General features: G+C 35.5%; 1 protein-coding gene across 5 annotated transcripts in view; it reads left to right on the top strand.

Moving 5' to 3' along the window:
• The window catches only part of LOC115210688 (thyroid receptor-interacting protein 11-like), a 680,082-nt gene that overhangs the window by 132,741 nt on the left and 522,649 nt on the right, over positions 1-24,692 (top strand). The gene's annotated exons all lie outside the window — the stretch shown is intronic.

Here is a 24,692-nt window from a genome sequence, read left to right as displayed (position 1 = left end):
TCTTATCGTTTTCACTGAATGTCCTTCCTTAAATGCTTCAAACATCGCAGTAGATCTCTCAATTGATGGTCTGGCCTTGGGGGACGAATTCTTGATGCACAATACCACAGATTTCTCTTTCTCTAGTTTCAGCTCAGAGCTGCAGCTATGCTGATGCACAAAAAAAAAAAAGCAGTGAGCATGCTCTTGATTGAGCTGCAACTCTGTCATGCCTTCTTTGGTTGTGGAGATGGAGGGCTTTTCCATTGTGATAACTGCTGCTTTGTATCAGAGTTGTCAGAGACTACTGTTTTGTCTCAGAGATCTTGACAGACTTTGATGCAATGTTCTTTCTGCCCAATGGTCAACAGGGAGGGGACAAACTTGGAAGAGACATGCCACATGTTCAATTCAGATGTTAAGATTGCTGCACAGACCACATATAACAGACAGACAACATCACCAATGTCATTGATTATTCTCCAACAACCCTCATGCACAGCTGATGAATTTTCTCCACATTTCTGGGGATGATACTCGTGGCAGGTCTTCTAGATTGCTCATCATCTTCCAGGGGTGTTCTTCCTCTTTTGAAGTACCTGTGCCATTCAAAATATTGCATACTACCCATTGCCTCATCGCCATAAGCTTGCCAAAGCAAGCTCAATGTCTCTGCAGCAGACTTCCCACATTTAATGCAAGACAAAATCGCATGATCACAGAAACACAAATTTCACAACTTAAGAAAGTGAGCTGGCAAAGGTGGCAAGCTGGCAGAAATGTTAGCACGCTGGGCAAAATGCTTAGCGGTATTTTGTCTGCCGCTACGTTCTGAGTTCAAATTCTGCCGAGGTCAACTTTGCCTTTCATCCTTTCGGGGTCGATTAAATAAGTACCAGTTACACACTGGGGTTGATATAATCGACTTAATCCATTTGTCTGTCCTTGTTTGTCCTCTCTGTGTTTAGCCCCTTCTGGGCAGTAAAGAAATAGGTATTTCGTCTGCCGCTACGTTCTGAGTTTAAATTCCGCCGAGGTCGACTTTGCCTTTCATCCTTTCAGGATCGATTAAATAAGTACCAGTTACATACTGAGGTCGATGTAATCAACTTAATCCATTTGTCTGTCCTTGTTTGTCCCCTCTGTGTGTAGCCCCTTGTGGGCAGTAAAGAAATGAGAAACACAAATTTCACTACTTGCAAAGTAAACACACAATGTCACTCAGCACATTACCTCATGAAGATCACTGCAAGCTTTCACTGTGCACACTACAGAACTTGTCCAGGAACTTTTTGATACCACCTCATATATTTAAGTTAATATATTCTATCTTTCATCTATCTTTTACTTGTATAAATCATTAGACTGTGACCATGCTGGGAAACTGCCTTGAAGAATTTTAGTCAGACAAATCTACCTCAGTACTTATCTTCTTTTTAAGCCTGGTACTTAGTCTTTCAGTTACTGAGACATAAACACACCAACACCAGTTGTTAATCAATGGTGAGGGACAAACATACACAATGGGCTTCTTTCAGTTTCCATCTACCAAGTCCATTCACAAGGCGTTGGTTGACCTGAAACTAAAGTAAGAAACACTTGTCCAAGGTGCCACACAGTGAGACTGAACTTGGGACCATGTGATTGGAAAGCAAACTTTTTACCACACAGCCATACCTATGCCTATAAGCAGAAAATATATCTACAGAAAGTATCTTAATATTTTCGAATTTGGGAAAGAAGTTATTACTGAATCCTTGAACTGCAACAGTTATACAGTATTATATGAAATAAGTTACACCAGTCAAGTTAAAATTGGTTTCTGTATAAATTTAATGCATTATCTAGATCACTGCATCACATGAAATCATATGATTCATTTATAATCAGAACAAGGACTTAAGTTTGTTGCAAAATACAAATCTTTGCATGTAGAATTTCATCTTTAGGGTATAAATTTAAATAGAATAGGAAATAGCATTTGAAAGGATTGCTGAATATTTCGACAAGAATTTCAATTAATTGTTTTTAATTAAGATACAATCACGCAATAATTGAATTAACTCACTGTGATTTCTGTTAATCATAGAAGTCTTAATTATTCAAACTTTTCTCATGAAATAATCATGAACAAAAATTTTAATTAGTATTTTTGTGGAAATAATGATTGTCAATTCAAGGTAGTTAAACACTTTCTTAAAATTTGAAACTTGAAGACAAAGCAGTACAAAACTATGTTTATAATATCAAATGTCTTTCATATCCTTTACAAATGTGGTTTTCAATGTTTTTAGCTTTGTGGTGCATAGGATGTCAAATAAGAAGCTTTAGTGGCACACTTCATATGGAAATTTAGAAAAGAACAAACTATGTTTTAAAGTTTAAAAAGTTATTAAGAATTATCTTCATTTAACATCTGCTTTCCATGATGGCAACAACTTTACAGAATGTACTGAATGCTTTTTATGTGCCACCATCACCAACAGACTTGACAGGTACCTTGCAAGACAAAGAGGGAGTAGTAGTTTTGAGTGGGTGGAGCTTTGTGCCCGTTGCGAGATTAAAGGTATAGAGGGACAGATATAAGTGTTTTGCTGAAAAATAGATACATGGATACTCCAACTGGAAAAGAAAGGTGAGTGACTTAGAAAGTAAGGTAAAGATAGTGGTAGTGAGAGAGATGATGTTGAGGATGGGTGATTGGTGGAGAAAATAGGCAAGGGAAGATAATAGGAAACGGAAATAGTTTGGGGTGGGGGAAGAAAGGTAACTGAGTAAGCCGGTGGGGATGTAATATATGCCTATTCTGCTTTCAGGTTATAGAGAAGTGATGGGTGTTAGGGAATGAAATGTGGGAGGAAATAGTTGAAGGGGCAAGGAAGGTGGGAGTGGAGAAGAGCCCTTCATAGACAAGCATTACCAATGTGGTTTTAAGATACCGATTCTGCTGTGTGGTTGGGTTTTTTTGTTTACAGCAAGACACCAGCTATCTCAGTCCTTTGTCATCTCCTTTGTAAGGTTCAGAGTTTTAAGATTGGCCTTCAGTACTTCCTTCCATGACTTCCTGCATCTCCCACTTTCACAAGTTCCATCCACAATGAGTGATTGGTTCTTCTTTATGCTGCTGTCTTCATCCATATGCATCACATGACCAAACCAGCATAGTTTCTCTTTTGCACATTGCATCTAATTCCTCTTATTCCTAGCTTATCTCTCAGTACACTAGTGCTCTGTTGCACATGTACACTGGCATTGCGCATCCTGTGGAGAATATTAGTTCCTTGCACGTCCTTTGCATTCAGGGCTGATGTCTCACTACTATGTATTAATAGCATTGTTGTTCATGCACATGCATCATACAGTCTTCCTTTCACTTGGAGAGAGAGAGAGACCTTTAGTTGCCAACAGACGTAAAAGCTCTTTTATCTTTGTCTATCCTATTCTTATTCTAATAATTACAATTTTAGAACATCCTCCACTATTGCTAATTAAGTCCCCTAAGTAGCAAAAATTATCCACTACCTCTAGGGAGCTCCTGGGGAATTTGAGAATATCAATTTCCTGTGTATCTGTAGATCTTACAGCTCCTGTACATCTTCCACATGCATACACTGCTTTCTCTGTTAACCTTCCAATTATTCCACTGCACCTTTTGTGTGCCCATAGCTTGCACTGGGTACACTCAATGGATTTCCTGCCTATGTCTTTCCTACATATTAAGTAGGGCCATTTACCTGATGGGGTATGGTCCTGTCCATTTTATTGCTTACTAGGACCTTAGTCTTTTCTAATTTAACATTAAGGCCCTTCAGTTCCAAGTTTTGCTTCCACACCTGGAACTTTTTTTCTAGTTCTGTTACAGATTCTGCTATGAGGCAAGATTATCAGAATATTATAGTTACAATGGGCAGTGAGTTTTAAATTCTTGTTATGGCCTGGAGAATGATGAGGAATAGGAGGGAGCTGAGGACCAGGCCTTGATAAACACCTACCTGTACACGAAGTTCATCACTGTACTCATGAAAAACCCTTACACATTCCTGTACATGGCCTTTACTGCTTTTACAAGCCATTCATCTATCCCTAGCTTCCCAGAGACCACCATATCACAGAAGAACGTACTCTGTCTAAGGATTTCGCCAGATCAACAAATGCCAAGTACAATGGCTTATTCTTAGCTAAATACTTCTCTTGTCATTGTCTGATAATGAAAATAGTGTCAGTAGTGCTTCTTCCCAACACAATGCCAAATTGCCTTTCATTTAGTCTAATTCTGTTCCTAATTAATTGGGCTATAACTCTCTCCATAACTTTCATCACCTGGTCCAGCAATTTAATGCCCCTATAATTACTTCTATCTAAGGCATCTCCCTTGCCCTTGAAGCAGCTACTACACCAGTCACCAAGGTTTGCACCTTCCTGAATAACATGATTAACTATGCAGATGACTAGACTGTATCCTACTCTACCACTTATTTTAAGCATCTCAGCAGAAAAATATAATAAACAACTGTTTATTACATTTTGCTAATTTATTAATCATATTTGTGTCTAACAAATTTCTAAGTGGCATAATTTCAAGATATTCAAGAGTTAGTATGGATTTTCTAAAACCTGAAATTATATTTTTAAATAGCCACAGTGCAGGTGTGGTTGTGTGGTTAAGAAGCTTGTTTCACAGCCATATAGGTTCTAGTTCAGTTCCATTATGCATTACCTGGGTCAAGTGTCTTCTACAATAGCTCTGAGCCAACCATAGTCTTGTGAATAGATTTGGTAAATGGAAATTGGTAGAAGTAGGTATCACTATGAATTTTTGAAAATATTTAAATGTAATTTTTACTGTAATTTTTCTTGGAGAACATCCAAAAAGAAACATTTTGATACCTCATTTGTAAAATTTGGGTGAATATTTTAGGAAATATAACAATTTGAATGGTCAGTAAATTGGTTGAAATCTTGGCTAATTAGCCTAAATGAATGATTAGTCATATTTGTGCTGTCATATCTTTGAAACTGAGATGATAATCATCTTCAAATTTCACAAATTATTAGTAACCATAGTATATCAGTTGCCTATTTTTTTTTCAGATTCTTGAAAAGAAAAATTTTTTTTTTTTGCAATTTTTAAAAATATTTATGTAAAATATACCTTGTTACATGTCACAAACTGTCAAGTTCACTGTGTTTTCATACCTAGTTAAATCCAAAAGTACAAGTCACAGGGACTTGAGTTTTGGCATATTTGTAGGTGGTATGGAACTAAATATCTTGGAATATAACAGCATTTCATAAAATTTTAATGGACTATTAAAAATGTCTATAAATGACAGAGTTTCAAATCATGATGCTCACATAAGTTAGATTTTCTCCCATTTTGACAGGGAGTTTTCCAATTAAAAAATTTTTTTTTTGCATCATGGTCTTGGAAATGATGTGGGGTAAGCATTTTATGAAAAAATTTTGGAAAATTTATAACTTTTTTCCCCCTTCCATCTCCCGCTCCTGCCGGACTGATTAGGACCAATTTTGTTTGCACTACACACTTAAAAATGATGGGAGAAGGCTTTTGGGCAAAAATTTATTTTTTAATTTGAAAATGTTTTCAAATGAAAAGATTTGTGATTTAAGGGAGATTTGGCTATTGTTTCTAGCACAACCCACAACCACCAGATAACTTTCTCAGAATTGCATGTAGACCTAAGTTAAAAAGCAAACAAATCATGAAAACTAATTCCTTGCTTTAATCATTAAAAACAAATTAAAGGCAATAACAACCTCTGTAACTTACAGCAAACTCGTTAGTAGGAGAGCGAGAAAAGAAATCCAAAATGAATGTGTAAGCACTAACACAAATTATCCCAACTATTTTCAAAATCGGAAGAAGAGCATCACATCTGATTTTAATTGTCTATAAAATCATAGTCATTGCACAATATGATATTTTTATTGGAAGAATTTGACCAATATCTCTCAACGAAAAATTAAATGAAATATCCACTTGGTTTACCAAGTGGCTCACCACATGTTTAAACAGAAAGAGGGAATAAACAACATTCTCAATAAAATGATTTTATACTAAGTTTGGGCTCTAGAAGACTTATTAAACTTAATTTAGTGCATTTTTTGTAGAAATATGTTTACTAGTTTGTCCATTTCTTGAAATTCTTGCTTGCTCAAGATTTGAAGTTTTGGGTTTGTATTCAGTTTTACTTCTCACCACACATGAATATGTCAGTTTAGCAAGCAGGGTCAATATACCACCATTTTTACTCACTTTGTACGTTTTCGTCATATTATGGCCAGAATTATCAATGATTACATTGAATTTGTGAGATATTTTTCTTTTCTAAGCAAAAATTATCAATGAAATTTTCACTTTTCTATTTTGTAACTATTATCTGAACTATTCCTGTCGATTTTTATATCAAAATGAAGTGAAGACCATCCTCTTTATGAGAGTTTGATTTTTAATACAACTCAGGTTATGGCATTCAAGTGCATTGGATTAGAATGAGGGCTACTGTTCAGTAGACAAAAAAACAGAAAAAAAAACAGGACAAACTTTGTAAATGCATAGAAATACCAAGGTGTTTGAGGGACCCTGACATGATATATAATTGTTGGATTTTAATTAAACCTATATGAAAAGAAGGTTCCCATCTTGAACTTTCAAATGATATGTAATTTTCCTCAGAAAATATTTACTTTGACATGAAAATGTTAATGTAAAAAGTGTCTTTTTATGTGTTCAAACTGTGCTTGTCTCCATTGTATAGTGTTCTCTAGTGATACCTAGTAGAAGCCTGTCATACATATGCATGTGTGTATGTATATGCATGTGTGTGTATATGCATGTGTGTGATTGTGCTTGTATATATGTGTGTTTGTGTGTGTATATATATATATATATATATATATATATATATCATCATCATCATTTAGCATTCATTGTCCATGCTGGTAAGCTGGAAGGCTGCACCAGACTCCAGTCAGATTCAGCATGGTTTCTATGGCTGGATGGTCACCCTAACACCAACCACTCCTAGAATGTAAGGGTGCTTTAATGTGCCACCATAGTGGGTGCCAGTTACGTGACACCAGCATCAGCTACAACTATGATTTCCCTTGGCTTGATGGGTCTTCTCAAACATATTACCAAAGGTCTTGGTCACTAGTCATTGCCTTTGTGAGGTCCAAAGTTTGAAGATCATGCTTCACCACTTTGTCCCATATCTTCATGGGTCTACCTCTACCACAGGTTCCCTCCACAGTTAGAGATTGGTGCTTCTTTACACAGCTGTCCTCATCCATGCACCTCATATGACCATACTAGTGCAGTCGTCTCTCTTACACACCACATCTGATACCTCTTATACCCAACTTTTCTGTCAAGTTGCTTACACACTGTTGAACATGCACAGTGACATTGCACATCAAGCAAAGCATACTAGCTTCATTTCTTTGAAGCCTATGGATGTCTTTGGCTGTCACAGTCCATGTTTCACTGCCGTGTAGCATAGCTGTTTGTACACAAGTATCATACAATCTACCTTTCATCTTGAGGGAGAGGCCCTTTGTTGCCAGCATAGGTAGGAGCTCTCTGAACTTTGCCCAGCCTAATCTTATTCTCACAGCTATGCTCCCGGAGCATCCACCTCCACTACTGACATGGTCACCTAGATAACAGAAGCTATCAACTACCTCTAGCTTACCCCACTGGCAGTTGATGGAGCCTATTTTCTGTACATTTGCAGTGTTTATTGTAGCTGTGCATCTCCCGCACACAAAAGCTATTTTCCTTGTTAACCTTCCTCTGATATTGCTGCACTTTTTATGTGTCCATAGCTTTCACTGAGTATGTCTTATGGAGTTTCTACGCCTTTTCTACAGATCGAGCAGGACCATCTACCTGAAGGGATTTGTGATTTGTCTACATTCCTACTTACTAAGACATTAATTTTTGTAAGATTAACTCTTAGGCCCTTTGATTCTAGACCTTTCTTCCATACCTGAAACTACTCTAGTTCTGGTGGTGATTCAGCAATAAGAACACGGTCACCAGCATAGAGGAGCTCCAAGGAGCAGCCCATCTTGAATTGCTCTGTTATTACCTGGAGGACTATGATGAACAAGAGGGGGCTGATGACTGATCTCTGGTGAACCCCTACTTGTATCCTGAATTTTTTGTTCTACTCATTGCCAACCCTCACCTTACTTGTAGCGTCCCTGTACATGGCTTATATAGCTCTCAACCAACCACTCATCTATCCCTAGTTTCTGCATTGACCACCAGATAAAGGAGCAGGGGTCCCTGTCAAAGGCTTTCTCCAAGTCAACAAAAGCCAAGTACAGAGATTTATCTTCAGCTATGTATTTTTCCTGCAGCTGCCTTACCAGAGATATAGCATCAGTGATGCGTCTCCTTGGCACAAAACCAAATTACATCTCATCTAGACTAACTCTCTCCCTAATTAGTTGGGCTATGATCCTCTCTGTAACCTTCATCACCTGATCCAACAATTTGATACTTCTGTACTTATTTCTAAGGCATCACCTTTACCTTTGTAGCAGTTGACTATGGTGCTGCTACACCAGTCATTGGTTTTGACTCCTTCATGAACCACCTAATTTACAATATGGGTGAGTAGACCATAACCCACACTGCCAGATATTTTAAGCATCCCAGCAGTGATTCCTGATGGGCCAGGAGCTTTCCATATCTTCATATATACATGTGTGTGTGTGTATGTGTGTGTGTGTGTGTGCATATGTATGTATTCATGTATGTATATATGTGTTTGTGTGTACATCACATGATGGTTATAAACAAGCATTATTATCATAGAAATAATGTTTTTTTTTTTCCAAACTTCTGTGAAAAACATTCTTGGACATGGAGTAATATGATTTTGCTTGGAAGTCGATGACATGAAAGGTATCAGTCTATAACAAATCTGCCTCAACAAATTCCATCTGATTCATGCATACAAGGAAAAGAGGACATTAAAACGATGATGATGAGTGCTCCTAGATATCCCTTTAGGTGCACCAGTATGTTGCAGCACACCATTTGAGAATTACTGCTTTATAGGTCTGGCACTGAGGGAAACATATAGTCAACTGAATTGCTCCTAGTATTTAATGAGATATTATTTGATTTTATGGACCATTGATGGGTTAAAAGCAATGATCAAGATGTTGGATTATTGAATGAAGCTCACCAGTTCACATTCTGAAACTGTAAGGACAGCATACACTTACCTTCATTCAAATAATATAACTGAAAATAAAGTTGACTTCTTGCTAAGTTATCTTCATTAGAAGGATAATGTTTAAAGGGTAGAGTAACTTAATGACTCTATCATAAAGCTTATTTTGGTAATCAAAGAAGGATAAAAGGTAGAAGATATAACTTAGGTAGGATTTGAACACAGAAATTTGAGAAGCAAAACTGAGTATTGTTAGCAAATGAAAATTTCAGATTATATTTGTGTCATTTACTTTGAAGTTAATTTTATAATAAATAGGAAACATTATAAACATTTATAACTTTATCAAGGATATTTATGACATAAATGAAATGGTTTGAAGTTGGAATAAATATTAAGCTGCTGATTCAGTTCACAGTAGCTATGGCTTCATAAATTAATTCTTGCATGAAGGTTTGAGATCATTGCTATTTGAATTATCTTCTCCATTTGCTCTGACTGGGAATGAAAACTAGATTACAGACTTGGTTCATCAAAACTTCACTGCTGCTTCTTAGCAAACGAGGTCAGACATTGAAAGAAGGGATGTAATCAGTTTAATTGGCTCTAACATATCATGAATCAGGATCATCATCATCTTAATATGTTCTTTCTCATGTTTGCATAGGTCAGAGAGAATTTGTTAAAGCAAATTTTCTATGGCTAGATGCCCTTCCTGTTGCCAACCCTCACTTATTTACAAGCAGTTTAATATATTCTCCTGACTGGGCATGTTTTCACAGAAGAGTGATAATGAATGATACTGCTTGTATGACAGTGATACTTGTTTATAGCTATCATTTAATGTCATATAAGGAAATAAATACACACACACACACAATTGTTCCATATAGTCTGTTTACCAAATCCACCCAAAATTGTTCAGTTGGCTTGGGTTACTGAAGCAGACACCTATCTAAGTTGCCACACTGAAGAACTCAGCCCAGAACCACATGATCAGAAAGTGAATTTTTCAACCACATTGCTATGCCTGTGCCTAAACATTATAATTTATTCTAAGATCTGTTACATTAACATTAGAAAAGTAGGCTTTCAATTTTAGCCTTTATTTTATGATCCAGAGACCATAATTATGCTGTTCTTATTCTGTTTTTATCAAACATTACACATGTTATACAAGCCTTTGATTTGTGATAAACTTTCACTTAAACATCAGAAACTTAAACAACTGACTCTTTGATAGACTTGAAAGCAACACCATTCTCTTTTTAAGGCAGACTAACTGACAATTGGATACTAAGAAAATGTGTGAAATATTCTAATGAGAATATTTGTCAGGAGAGAGAATTAAAGAGAGGCACCATGCAATAATTATCTGTAATATATTTTAGAAGGAAATTATTTATGGAGTCTACATCCATTAAAAGAAAATATTGATGCATTCTTGAGAGAAATGGCTATATGGACACATGGCTTCAGGTTCAGAGCTGGCTGGTTTCATACTTCCACCACTTAGGAACCCCTGATCCTCTCATCTCTCCATCTTTCCTTGCAATGACCATTATTCCCATTCTTTCTACCACAGGACAGTGGTCCTCAGGAATTTTCTCCTAGTTCATGTCTTTCTTGGAAGTGTTGATCTGCAGGTTATATTATATGTACACTGTTGCACAGACAGACATTTGAGTATTTATGTTTGCTAAGAAGGTCTGATTATAATGAAACATCTCAGTTGTCCCTTTATTTAGCAAAGATCAAACAGTTCTTCCCCCTTACTATATTGCCTGCTTCCAAGTTTTATTAATTAGGACTCTGGTGCATCAATCCATTTCAGAAAAAATTATTTTCTTTTTATGAACAGGATATTTTTATATATTTAGTTATTATCCTTCCTTTGGTTGAGTTAGTCATTGTCCAACACTGCTTACCTCTCCTCAATACGGATATAGTTTTGATTAATGAAACTTATCATGCCAGCCACATTGTGTTGGCACTTAATTCTCTTGTGTTAATTAATTTGGATTATTGATAGCAAAGTGTGTATATGTATTTGCTTGTTTGTGTGTGTGTGTGTGTGTGTGTGTGCGTATGCATGTGTGAGAGAGAGAGAGAGAAAGCAATAAACAAAATCATTTTTTTTCTTTTGCGTACAAATATCACTCTTTTATTTAAGAACCAAACATCTATATGATATCACTGTAGAAATGAAATGGTTAACTCTTACTTCATCATTTCTATGTTACATGAACAACTATGAAAGTCATTTTTGCTAATTCACTTCTTCGTTGGCCATTCTATCTTCCATCTCTGCTGTTCAGTGTTCCACAGTATGACTTTCATTGGTTACTTATCAAGTTTCTCCTTCCTTCCTTTCTCCACCCTTCCTTCTTTCCATCTTTCCATTTTCTTCCCTGTTTGATCCATCACATGTCTCAGCACTGATCCATCTTGACTCCATCTTTATAGCATCAGGCACCAAACTAGGTAATTTAATAAGGATGCTTTATCAGATTGGTCTTTTCTATCAGTTCCACTATGTTCAATAGACATCCTGTCTCTTTATTATGCTTCTCATCAGTTATTATCATCATTAGAAATGACAGCCACAATGTATTTAAAAATATATATATTTAGAAGATGATTTTTGTAATTTGTCTTACTGGACCAATCTGCTTATCATTATTTATATCCCTCTATCAGTAAGTACATATTTTGTTTTACATGTGTTCTGGTGGTGTAAATCAAGGCTTTCCTCTCAGCCCCTTTCGGTATATTATAGTCCTCTAGGCCTTAAGTGAGGAATTAGACTGGTTGCCCAATGGAATTCTTGCATGACAATGATTAAGCTCTTATAATAGAATAAGTCAAAGATACAGGGAGGAAATTCAAAATTGTACAGTCAAAAAGCACAGACACAGATGGTTAAGAAGTTTTCTTCCCAACTGGGTGGTTTTGGGTTCAGTCCAACTACATGGCACCTTGGATAAGTGTCTACTTCTATACCCCTTGGTCAACCAATGCCTTGAGTGTGAATGTGGTAGACAAAACCTGTGTGTAAACCCATTGTACATGCACACACACATGCTTATCTTTACATATATGTATATCACCGTGACCGACCAGGCTATCAGATGTTGCTACACATCGCTGGTCACAATGCGCTTCGCATTGTTTTAGCCTTCAAATGACGCCACCCCGCTGGCTAAGCGAGCAGGCCTATAGAAGAAAGAGTGAAAGTTGTGCCGAAAGAGTACAGCAGCGATCGCCACTACCCCCTGCCGGAGCCTCATGGAGCTTTAGGTGTTTTTGCTCAATAAACACTTACAACACCCAGTCTGGGAATCGAAACCGCGATCCTACAACCGTGAGTCTGCTGCCCTAACCATAGGGTCATTGCGCCTCCACACATATATATATATATATACATATATATATATATATATATATATATATATATATATATCATCATTTAACATCCATTTTCCATACTAGCAAGGGTTGGATGGTTTGACTGAAAACTGGTAAGCTGGGGAGCTGCACCAGGTTCCAATCTGATTTGGCAAGGTTTCTACAACTGGATGCCCTTCCTAATGTCTATATATATATGTGTGTGTGTGTGTGTTAATGTATATATGTAAGCATGTGTGTATGTATGTGTTTATGTATATATGTATGCATGTGTGCATGTGTGTGTGTCTTTGTGTTTGTCCTGATACTGCTTGACAACTGCTTGACTTGTTTACATCCCTACATCTTAGTAACTCAACAAAAAGACACCAACTGAATAAGTACTAGGTTTAAAAAGAATAAAAGATTCTTTAAATTAGACAAGAAAATTTATTTAAATTATATTTAAAAAAGAATAAGTACTGAGGCAATTTCTTCAACCTCAGCCCTTCAAGATGGGTGCCCTATCATGGCTCTAGTCTAGTCTTTGAAACAAGTAAAAGAATGAAATAAACCTTAGCAAAGACTAGTATTTCAGTTAGCAGGCACAAGACAAGATCCTACTGCCATTAAGGAATTGCCTATATTCGATGTGTAGTCAAAAAGTTGGCTGGTATTCCATACATTGTTCCATTGTAAACAATGGATGCACAAGATCTATTGTAAGATGACAAACAGGATATCTGGGAAGGCAGACTACCAAAGGAACAAGAATAGTTAGCAGTTAAGAGTCGTCTCATTATATATCATACATTTTTGCCACATGCTAATGACACAACAACAAAAGTCTTCACAATGAAGCACAAGTTCTGTCAGATGATGCTATAGCAGAACTTTGTTCTGACTTTCTCATTGTGTTTTCTTGGCAGAGATATTGGAGTGGTTTGCCATTGTCTTCCCCATCTAGGTGGTTGTTGGCCCACAAGTTCATCTACCCTTCAATACATCTTGTTTTTAGTCTTGTCAGGTATTCAAACACCCACCTCACAAGTGTAGCAAGTTACTCAAGTGTGCGAGCTGGTTTAATCATCAACCACTCAACCATGAAACAGGTACCACTGGTTTAGATGGTACCAGTAGTAGGTCTCATCAGCCTGTAATGATATTCCTGACCTGAGTGAAAGCCAAGAGAAGATGAGATTAATTTCCAAATGCTTGGAAAACTCCCTAAAAGTAGATGATAGCTTTTGATGCCTAGATAACCTAATTAATAGTGGAGGTGAGTGTTCCAGAAGCAGAGTTACCTGAATATTGTTGGCATCCTTTTTGTCTCGGGAGACAATGGAGTTGTGCATAAAATAGTCCAGTCTGGCTTTTACATTTCATATCCTGATACACTTTCTGCTGTGGCTGTGTAGTCCTATCCTGGACAAACACTCCCTCTGGCAGGTACCACAAATGTAGCGAAGACTGTTCCTGGCTGGTTGTAATGTCATAGTTTCTTGTTGACGTCTTTTCTTGTCTTTCCATTTCTCCTCTCTCTCTCTGTCACTCCTTTGTATTCCCTCTTTTACGGTACGTTGCCAATCTCTACGGTTGCTGGCAATTGCTTCCCAACCGCTAATATTGATGTTGCAGGCCTTCATATCCCTTTTGCAAACATCCTGAATAAAATTGGGGCATATAATATTCAAAAAATTATTACCTCTACTGGCAACAAAGTATTTCTCTCTTAGAGTAAAAGGCAAATTGCACAATCATTATTTATAAGGTGCAATGCTGGATAGTTTTGAAATTTCACCATAAGATTCTTCTCATTAGGCTCTTTCATTTGAATACAACTGTTGTATTGTTTACTTTTACTATAGCTGAGATATTTTGATTCAAAATCAGTTTTGTGGTTACCATTTTGTTTTTGTCACTTAAAGCTACCCTGTTCTTTTTGTAGCTAATACTTTTTAACAAGGTTTTCATCAAAAGATACTTCTTAATGAGCATGTTCTTTTAAACCCAATTAATTTATACTTTGCTTTTAAAATAACTGATGTGTTTTGATTCAAGTCAAACTTTTGCCTCACTCTCCCATTTTTGACTTAACTTTCTTTTTAATGAACCAAATCTCAATTATTTTATCTCAAAATGTAGCTTAGGACTGGATCATCATTGCTAAAAAAAAATTACATTCAATTTGGTTGTGCCTTTTAATATACAATTTGCTCTATAGTATTGCATTATCTAAATATTATCTTCTTAGTTGGGGGAATAATAGAGAATGTTACATCTATAAAATGTCTCTTTCGCTATGATTGTTTGCTTTATTTGTGTGTGTTCATACTTAAATATTTTTCTCTCTTTCTCTTTAGTTAGTTTTCCTTGATTACTGTGTTATAAACCCAAACTGGAATATCTAAGTTTAAAAGGTTTAATCATCTAAAAAATACAATAATCTATAGTACAAACAAAGATTGTTAAATTATAAGCAAAACTACACTTCAACACAATAATAGCTTTATGCAGCAAGTTGCTACAGTCTTGACTAACTAAAAACGAGCACTGAACACGTTGTGCCATAAACAGAACAGAACTCTGAACAGTTGCACTGTAGGCAAATAACAGAAATCGAGACAATCAAAGTCACGTGATCAAAACTAAAATCACAACATTTTTCCCTCCTAAAAAAAAAAGAACAATTAACCAACAAAATACAAACATAACCGTGAGTCAATCATGGTTATGTTTGGCTAATAAGGCGGCGAGCTGGCAGAATCGTTAGCACGCCGGGCGAAATGCTTAGCGGTATTTCGTCTGCGTTACGTTGTGAGTTCAAATTCCGCTGAGGTCGACTTTGCCTTTCATCCTTTCTGGGTCGATAAATTAAGTACCAGTTGTTACGCACTGGGGTCGATGTAATCAACTTAATACCTATGTCTGTCCTTGTTTGTCCCCTCTGTGTTTAGCCCCTTGTAGGTAATAAAGAAATAGGTTATGTTTGGCTAATTTGTACCAATTGGGCTTCATCTACTAATGGATCATACTTACATGTCATTTAACAAGCACTTTTTCAGGTCCTTGCATTAAACAAATAGGAACAGAAACACTACTCATAGAACGTCTAGGAAATTTAAAGAATCTCTCATGTGGGGTCTCATTAGATGCTGTGCATAACGATGAACGTTGCGAATGTAAAACTTCTGAAAGCATGACTTCCTATTGAGAAACTGGTAAATTTCATATTGCTCCATTATACCTTTCACATTGAACATTTCCACGAGAATTGTACACAGTAGAATGAGTAATTGCTATGCCTCTATCATACAGAAATTGTTTAAGTTCTTTAGGTACAAAACATTTAGCATTATCACTATGAAAAACAGCACGAAATCTGAAAAGATGAAATAAAAATTTCAAATTACTAATAATGGAATGAGCACTAGTATCAGTGCATGGAAAAATAAACAAAAACATGAATACTCATCCACAACAGTTAAAAAATAATGGTTCTTTGACACTGAAGGTAGGGGTCCTTTAAAATCAACACTCAATCTTTCAAAAGCTTGAGTAGATTTAATTACTGATGAAATAGAGGTTTTAGTATAGCGAGGCTTCACCTCACAACATATTACACAATTGTTAGTTATACACTTTACATCATCTACACAGTATGGTAGATTCTTAACTTTAATATAATGAAACAATCATGTGATCGCAGGATGACACAGTGCTGCATAAACACGGTACAGTTCATTATCAGTCATAGCTGCACAATAGGTATGCGATAAAGCATCAGATGCAACATTAAACTTGCCTTGGTGGTAAATGATATCAAATTTATACTGGACTAGTTTGATTCGCCAACACATTATCTTTTTGTTTCTAGGTTTACTGCACTTTTGACAATTAAACATAAAACAACACTGTTTTGATCAGTTATTAGTGTGAAGTTACGTCCAAGAAGAAAATGATATCATTTTCTCACAGATTCCACAATTGTTGTTGCCTCTTTTTCAATACAAGAATAATGACGCTCATTCGGGTTGAGGGTTCTTGAAAAAATGCAACTGACTTTCCATTTTGGTGTAAAATGCCAGATATAGCTACCTCCAATGCACCTGTTTCTATTGAGAAAGGAAGGCTTTTATCAATCACTTTTAAGGTAGTATTTGCTGAATCATCTCGTAAAGTTTTTAAACTTGACATGGCTTCTTCACTCAAAGGAAAATATTTAGTATCAACCAACAGTTTTATTTTGTCAGAGAATTTTGGAATCCATTTGGAATAATACACAAATAGACCAACAGTCTTTAGCAACTTGAAGAAAATGTTTAAAATTTTGACCATGTTCTTCCTTTGATTTACCACACACAGTTATGTTGTCAATATATGCAAAAGTAGCTCTACAGTTATGGCTCTCGATTATATTATTGATTACTCTCTGGAAACAGATCACTGCATTTGCAAGTCCGAAAGCAATACGTTTGCTTTGATACAATTTCCCTGTGCTTTGAAAGCCATGTAAGGTCGATCTTCAACTGGAATCTCAGCTTGATGATATGCACTTGTATATATATGTGTGCATACACACACACAATAATAAAGTGATTTCTCTCTGTATTGCTGCTTATCTAATACAATGACCTTTAGCAAGTAATTTTCTTGGTTGCTTTGTGGAATTTGATTGAAACTTACTTTCTGGGAAAACTTGAAATAATCAGGAAAGGTTGACTATGTAAACTATAAACTAATTAATGGACTAGTTAATGGTAACAGCTCAAAGAATGGTAACAAAGTAACTTTCAAGAATATTTAACTTTTAACCTCAATAGGTCACACGGAAATCTAACTTCATTTGAATACATTGAAAATTGTTATAAATGTGCATAAAATGTTTTAAGATTACCTAATGATGGTTTAATCAAAATATACATGATAAATTAATTTACAATGAAAAGGAAATAGTGCTTCAGACATATAATACTATATATTTAAAAAAATGAAGAAAAATGTTGTAGGTGGGTTCAATGGAGGAATGCAAAATATGTTGTATATAATGTAAATGAAAAATAATTATGTGTTGAATCAAAAGTTTTGCAATATTTTGTTAATTTATTTGCTTTATTCATCAAGTTACAATAAAAGCAGCTTTGCATTCAAAGTAGAAGCCTTTGTGTTGCACTGTCTAAAGCCACTCTTCAGCCAGTTCTTTGATTCCATGCTGATACAAGTTCTTGTCCTTCAAGGTAAAGAATCCCTTCAGTGATTCTTCCACCTCCCCTTGGTTGATGAAGCATCACAAGTGCAGGAAGAGAGCCATGGATTGGAACAATTAATAATTCAAATGAACTAAGTCCAGGCTATATGCTGAGTGTGGCATCAGTTCAACTCTCTCAAGATCCTGGAGCTTATTCCAGGTCATTCAAGCATTGTGAGGTCTTGTATTGTCTTACTACAGAAGAGCTTGCCTTTTGTTAACCAATACTGGGTATTTTTGCTGCACAATAGCATACACCTGCTCTAGCTGTTCAGAGTACAAGTTGGTATCGATGGCTTGACTATCAGGAACAAACTCATAGTGAATTATCCTCTCCTGGTTCCACTGAATACAGAGCATCACCTTGTGTTTGAAACTCTCATGCTTGGCAACAGGTTCTGGAAGCTGGCCTTTGCTTAACCACTGCTTATGCACATTAGGATTGTGGAAAAATATCTCACTCAGATTATTACTTGCTCTGATCCATGGCTTGCTTTCTGTGTTCAGGATGCTTCATCAACCAACAGGAGTGGAAGCTTCAGTAAAGAAGTTGAAGAACAAGATCTGGTATCAGTGTGGGATCACAGAACTGTCAGAGAGGTGGTTTCGGATGGTACAACATGATGGCCTTTACTTTATGTGCTAGGTTTTCTTTTGTTGTAACTTTATGAATAAAGCAATTAAGCTGCCAAAACTTTTGACTCAACACAATGAAATTGATCTAAACACAAGATTACAAGTTTCATTTTCTAAGCCTTGTTCATGTGAAAATGAAAATATTGTCACAAGCATAGAAAAAGTATACGAAAGGCAATGATGCTAATATTGCTACCAGCTGAAACTGATGTTTCTACACATTATGCTCTAGCACTGTTATACAGTGTTCTATTTGTTTTTTAGTTTTTTTTTTTTCAGTGTTCTGTTAAAGGAGCTGAAAAAATGGTTTTGTTCAAATATTTGTTTAATAAATTTTATAAATTAAAATCCACAAATAATTCTTCATTTATACATCGTTTGTCTGGACAAGTATGTTTGACAGAAATGCTTTGAACAATACCACTGTCATCTTTCATTTCTCTCTTCTTCTTCCTCATCATAATCTGTATGATTCTTCCCCTCCTCTTTCTCGTCTTTCATATCTTCATCATCATTATCATCAGCTTCATTATTACCATCATCATCTTCAAAACTAATTTCAATGCCTTTTTATGAAACCTAAGAAATTCTCTTAAGTGAAATCTTAACAAATTCAGTGGGGCTAAGCAGAAAGAAAAGACATTAACATTTCTAGATTTTAATTGGATCCTTAGAAATCATCGATGTCTTGTTTATGTATGTATATATGTGTGTGTTTGTGTGTATGTTGCTTTATGAGTAGGATATATCCAAGATTTTTGGAGTGTAACCTTTGGTTAGCAACCACCACTAGAAATTCTTATTTTGATTAATCTACCTTTTATTAAAAGTATCTTCTAAGGAACTACCTATCCCCACTAATTCTTTCCATCGTTTTCTTTCTTTCTTTCTTTCTCTCTCTCTCTCTCTCCCCTCCCTAAACTTTGTGGCTTCTTTCATTAAAAGATAGAAGCAAAGCAAAGGTAAAGTGATTTCATGTAATTAGATTAGCATCTGGGCTGAGTGGATAAGGTGCCAAACTGCAAGCACATAGACCTTGTGTTCAAGTATGCAATAAACATTTCATTGTGTACCTTATGAGAAACATACCATTCTTTTTGTTGCAATTTATAGAGTATAAAACAAAAGAATACAATTAGCAATAAAATGTAAGTATTTATAAAATTATATTCAACATCATACTTGTTAATGATAAGAAATCTTGTTTCTTTACACAATTAAAAATATATTTGAAAGTATTAAATATGCTTGTCTTCATCAATTTTATTCATGACAGAAATTTAAGTTTATTCTGAATTCAATGTAAGATTCTCTCTTTTTTTTTTCTTTAAGTAATTTAGTTTTACGTCTCAAATTGATTCTTTCAAAATTTAGTCTCTAAATTTCTTTTTGTTCTTAATAGAACTGTTGCAATCATTTTTACATTGAAATTGAGAAGATATGTTAACTCTCAGTTCAATAGCTAATTTCTACTTAGCCAAAATAAGAATGCACTACCCTCTATGCAGTAACATGTGAATAGAGAATTAGAATTGTCTTGCTATATTTTGTGTAAAAATTGAAAATTAAAATCCTTGATATTCAAACTGTGCAGTTGATGCATATATTTATGATATCATCATCATCATCATCATCATCGTTTAACGTCCGTTTTCCACGCTAGCACGGGTTGGACGGTTCAACCGGGATCTGGGAAGCCAGGGGCTGCTCCAGGCTCCAGTCTGATCTGGCAGAGTTTCTACGGCTGGATGCCCTTCCTAACACCAACCACTCCGCGAGTGTAGCGAGTGCTTTTTACGTGCCACCTGCACAGGTGCCAGGGGGGGTCTGGCATCGGTCACGATCGGTTGGAGCTTTTAACGTGCCAGCGGCACAGAAGCCAGCCTAGGCGGAGCTGGCAATGTTCGCATGGTCTTTTTATGTGCCACCGGCACAGGGGCCAGTCGGGGCGGCGCTGGCATCGGCCACGTTCGGATGGTGCTTTTTATGTGTCACTGGCACAGAAGCCAGTTGGGGCGGCGCTGGCATTGGCCACGTTCGGATAGTGCTTTTTATGTGCCACTGGCACAGGCATCATAACTACTATTTCCATTGATATTTATTTCGACGTTCATGTTCATGTACTTGACTCAACAGGTCTCCTCAAGCACAGCGGGACGTTCTGGGATCCGGGGTACTTAGAATGGGCAGGGGCTATGCGGAACTGATGCAGGAAGCAGCCCGGGTCTTTGCAGTCACGGGCTGCTTCCTGCATCAGTTCCGCATAGCCCCTGCCCATTCAAAGTACCCCGGATCCCAGAACGTCCCGCTGTGCTTGAGGAGACCTGTTGAGTCAAGTACATGAACATGAACGTCGAAATATATATATATATATATATATATATATATTATATTCTCTTCTGTTTTTAATTATTCAAATTCTTTCTCTGAGGAAGGAGATGATGTATGTATGCACATATATGTAACATACATGTAACATATGTGTGTGCATATCTTTTGTTTTTTACTTGTTTCAGTCATTGAATACCATTTTGAAATTAGGTACATATTCTATTGATCGCTTTTGGCAAATGTAAGTTACTGAGGTGTAAACAAACCAAGCAGTGATGTGAGGACTCAGCTCTGTGTGCAGTGTTTCCTATTGCAGAAACAGCTGTAAGCTAATGAAAATGATTATATAATACTTGTTCTTTTGTCATTCATTAATTTATATATATATATATATATATATATATATCAATAGATACGTAGATATACATAAGCTATGTAATGGATGATTTAGCTATTTCTTCATAGATTGAAAATAATAATGAACAGCCTTAATCAATTTTCAAACTGTATTTGGTTCTCATAAAAGGTGTCTTCATCAATTTGACTAATCCCAGGAAAATAAGCAGCCAATCTGTTTATATACTAAACAATTCCAATAGCTACTGAGAACTGAAGCTACTAGTTTGCATACCATAAGTATTAACACTTATGTTAATATGGCGTAGTGGTTAAGAGTGTAGGCCACTAACCCCAAGATTCCGAGTTTGATTCCAACCAGTGACCTGAACAATAATAATAATAATAATAATAATAATAATAATAATAATAATAACATCGAAAAATACCATAGGAATGAGAACCCAGGTTCAAATTTCCCCAAGACACCTGAAGAAGGCTGGAGGGTATATCAGCCAAAACGTTGTGTTAACAACAAACAAGATGAGGACAAATATCCGTTGAACTTAAATAATGTAAATAGATCACATAATTTCTCATCTCTTCAATATAGAGCAGGGATAACTTTATTGGGTTCTCATCAGCGATTCCCCTAGATATAGATATATACATACATGCCTATACATTTTTTTTAACATCTGTTTTCCATGCTGGCATGTGTTGGACGGTTTGACAGGAACTGGTTAGCTGGAGAACTACTTGGGCTCCATGTCTGTTTTGGCATGTTTTCTATGACTGGATCCCCTTCCTAATACCAACCACTTTACAGAGTGTACTGTGTACTGGGTGATTTTACACAGCACTGGCACAGGGACTTTTATGTGGAACTGGCATTGGTGCTTTTTACATGGCACCAGCACCCTTGAGCCCACAAGATTAGGAACACTCGGCTGAAGAGGAATGCAGACGACATGTCTGTATGCAAGGATGACTACATATTTAATTAGCTTGTTGTGTCTTCTGAAGCACAGCAAACTGCCAGAAGTCTCAATCCAGTCATCCCCTCTGTGAAGCCCAACATCTAGAGATCCTTTCTGACCACCTCATTCCACATCTTTCTGGGTCTACCCCTACCACACATTCTCTTCACAATTAGAACTTGGCACTTCATGATGCAAATGTCTTCATTCATACAAATTACAGGACCATAACAGTATTCACTCTGGCACACTACGTCTGATGCCCTATATACCCAGTTTTTCTCTATTAAATCACTACACTGACACACACTAACATTATCCACCCAACAGAGCATACTGGCTTCATTTCTTTCAAACTCTTGCATGTCCTCAGCATATATATATATATCATCATCATCATCATCATCATTTAGCGTCCGTTCTCCATGCTAGCATGGGTTGGACGGTTCAACTGGGGTCTGTGAAGCTGGAAGGCTTCATCAGGCCCAGTCAGATCTATATATATATATATATATATATATATATATATATTATATATATATATATATATTATATATATATATATATGTATGTATGTATACAATCATGAAGTAGTGATTCAAGTAGCTTCTGCTTGCAATAAAAAAACATAAGCACTCTATTTTATGTATTGAGTACCTTTTTTCCACTTTGTTATCTCAAAAATTCACTAATCCACACACACACACATATATATCTTATGCAGCACCCTTCATCAAAAGTATTGCTGATATTTTTCGAAAACTTATTATTGGAAATGTAAATGAAGTCTCCTCTTTTACTACTCTAGTATTTCTCTCAATTTTGAAGCATACATTTAACTAACATTTTATTAAAGTTGTTTAATTTTTTACATTTCCTATAAGATAATGTTGTAATAATATAACTGTGCAAACAAATAAAATGAAATTCCAGCTATAAACTGAAATTGGACCGATTATTGCTAGGATTATTTTCGTCAAACAACTGTAACTGTTTTGAGCTTTTATCTCATTCTTCAGACAATGTAGAGACAATGAAATTTCAGGTAAATATTTTACAGGTTCTGTTAATTGTCTTTCTGTCAATTCTCAAAATATACATGCAATGAGAACTGTGAAAGGTTATTGGTACATTATCTTACAAGTAGATTTCACTGAAGAAGAAGAAAATGATATTTCAATGAAAATAAAATAAAATCTGGTAAAATTCCATTTTCTGTAAGGATTGGTGGAGATTTGCCAACATAGCTATAAAGCTTAAATAGCTTACTTTACAAAAATATAATATGTCTAAAGTAATTTTTGATGTTATGGTTCTAGTTAATGAAAGAAATATTTTCTGAGTGACTATTTACATTAATATTTCTTTGAACAAATTTTTGTGGCATAGTATGAATATAATGTTTGATTAATCTAACAGCCTAGGTGTTCTTACTAGGAACAAAGAAAAAAACAAAAACTTTTTTTGCATTGTATTTTGTGTAGTTGGTTACTTCATTTCATTTGGAATTTTATATCAAAGAGGTTTGCTTTAAATATAAATGTTTATTTGTACTGAAATATGAAATAAGACCTCACTCTTTTTCATTCACCAGATACAAGTAAATTTTTGTCATAATTCCAGAATAATTTTCCCCATTGCTTCTTTCACATTTATTCCTTCTCATCATTGGTTCAATGTCAATTTTTGCTGGTGTTACATGAACTTTCTGGGTCAATCTATCAACATATTTCAATTTCTGATTAATTTCTGGCCCTGCTTCACTCTATTGAAGTTGGCGCCAAAACAAATAATGTCTTCTTCATCATATGCAATGATTATTTGTCAACAATAATATGCCAAAACTACATTTCCTTACTTTCTCAATGCTCATAATCCATTCTATTTATGTGATCATGCCAACTCAATAAGTTCTACTTGCAACTATTCTTGATTATCATTGGAGATCACTGAATCTTTGATCGTATTCTACATGCCTATCAGATCAAACTCTTCTCTTCCAAACCATTCATGATTTTACTGTCATATACAACAATACACCTATCACAATAGCATTGTAATATGGTTTCCACAAACATTGATATAAATAACTGACAAAATAGTTTTATCAATTCATACAAGTATTCACACATTTGAAATTGAATGTTATGATCAGTCTGGTTTGTTTTTTGCTTTTTATGTTTTTCATTCTATCCATCAAGTTTAATTTAGATAAACAGATTATTGTTATTTAAATTTTTCTCTTCAATACAAATTTATTGTCATCATTTTCTCTTTATAATACTTCTACTGCTGCACCCATTATTTGAATTTAAAAAGGCTGCAATTTCCAATCAAATCAATATTTAGTTATTTATTCACAAACATATTAATATAGAAATTAATGACTACATATGGCATTTCCTCTGCTTTTCCTTTGATTTTGGCATATTTCATATATTTTTAGTATCAAGGCAATCACACTTGACTTAAAAGATAATCTAAGCATGCAAAAGAAAAAGAATCTTAAAATAACTGATTCCAGTTGTTAAGAGAAGATTGTTAAAAAATAAATACGTAAATTTTCAAGTAATAGTTGTCCTA

This window comes from Octopus sinensis, linkage group LG4 (genome assembly GCF_006345805.1).
Source record: "Octopus sinensis linkage group LG4, ASM634580v1, whole genome shotgun sequence".
Taxonomy (NCBI): domain Eukaryota; kingdom Metazoa; phylum Mollusca; class Cephalopoda; order Octopoda; family Octopodidae; genus Octopus; species Octopus sinensis.
The sequence above is the reverse complement of the archived record's forward strand: the minus strand, read 5'-3'. Positions and strand labels throughout refer to the sequence as shown.